Source organism: Ischnura elegans, chromosome 2, assembly GCF_921293095.1.
Source record: "Ischnura elegans chromosome 2, ioIscEleg1.1, whole genome shotgun sequence".
In the NCBI taxonomy this organism is placed as follows: Eukaryota; Metazoa; Arthropoda; class Insecta; order Odonata; family Coenagrionidae; genus Ischnura; species Ischnura elegans.
The window spans coordinates 144,142,901-144,144,547 of NC_060247.1; the positions used below are offsets into that span (position 1 = coordinate 144,142,901).

At 36.1% G+C, this 1,647-nt stretch overlaps 1 long non-coding RNA gene across 1 annotated transcript; it reads left to right on the forward strand.

Annotated features, from left to right (window-relative positions):
• The first annotated feature begins 358 nt into the window (after positions 1–358).
• Positions 359–1,647, forward strand: LOC124174179. Its single transcript, XR_006868896.1, has 2 exons — positions 359–464; positions 1,340–1,647. It is a non-coding gene; the product is annotated as an uncharacterized LOC124174179 (long non-coding RNA).

Genomic DNA, 1,647 nt, shown 5'->3' on the forward strand with positions numbered 1-1,647 from the left:
TTTTCACAAACTTAACCACAAAAATCCCTGAAATGTGGTGAGACGTGACGTAAACGATGCGATCTCCAACGGCTTGTGAAGGCATGTGATCTTTCTAGGAGGATATGGCACGATGGCACCACCCGCGAAAGAAAATAGTCCCAGACCGAATACAGTTTTATCGATGAGATACAATTTTATCGATGCATATGAATTTGCCAGTCCTCTTGCATCTTTTTTCGTCATTAAAGGAAATAAAGAAACAAAACCTTTTTAATAACTTCCTAAGCGCGATTTTTGTATCTTGATGGTCCACCCTCGTATTCAGGTACGAAAACTTCCTGTGCCGTCTGGGTAGTTGTGCTGTAGGATCCTCTTTTACAAGCAAATTTACGTTGAAGTACGCAATGGAAGAGGAAAATAATCCGTGTTTCGCAGTGAAGACTGGCAAAAAGGCATCAACACATCTCCGCTGAGCTGACCATGTAAATGTAAGTAAATGAAACATTTTTTCTATTCGTTAGTAAATCACCGAACATTTGTATGTATTGATACGATTAATGGACCGCTAATTTCATTTTAATAAGTATTTAAGATTATTGATTACTATGTTCACAGTGTAATTACAATTTAGCATGATCTTTCCTTTCTCGGCCATAGTAAAAATACAATCCATTAAGACCGATTAAGTTGAAATATCAGGGTTCTCGCAGAAGAATCCACTTTGTTAGCAGTCCATTATGGCATCCAGTTCGTTATGGCATTAAATTATCAATCTCAATTAGCTTGTATACGAAGGGTATTTTCTTGAAAAATGAATAACCATCGGGAAGATATTATGTCGAAGAATTACAGTAATTAATAAGCTGTTCAAAACATTGCCATCGCAATTTAAATCTCTCCGATCATTATCATTTAGGTATTGATTTGTACTTGAGTACATTTTTCACAGATGCCTAAATTGCAATGAAAGTCTTAAAGAGTTATATTGTTATCAATTGCTATAGAATGTTACTAAAATTGAATGCCAATTCAATTCTATTGAAATGTCAACTATTTATGTTAGGGGTTCCACTTACCCCGGTGTTCCTTACGCAGTGAACGGGTATATATAAATATTTATAAAAAATAACCTGTTTGTTGAGCACAGAATAGATACTTTGTAGGAAGTTGAGCCTAGCATTTTGTTCGCCACGTTGATGCATGCACATAAATATGAATGCGTTAGAGTGGGAGTGCATAAATATGCTTGCAAGATGCCATGTGTAAATGTTATAAATAGGTAGATTTCCTGCAGGATACGTTCATAGCAAATCATATAACCTTGTTTTTATTACTAATATTCTATATTTATTTGCAGGGACAATGGAGAGAGTCTGGAGTCAGGATGACAACCTGAAAAGGGATATACCAACTAGACTAAAGCAAGTTATCACAAAGGCATTTGCCACCAAAAGTTGTGACATGGTTAAATACCAAAGGAAGAAGCTACTGAAAAGTAGCAAATAATACTTCACATGTCTATCCAGACTGATGATGGATGCAAATGCTACCAGCTAAGATATTGATTGTTCATTTCCTGTCAGCCTTTGTAATACTCGCATACCATTCACATCAATCCCCTGATCGACCCCAAACACCACGAACTTTGAAAGAATTTGAACACAA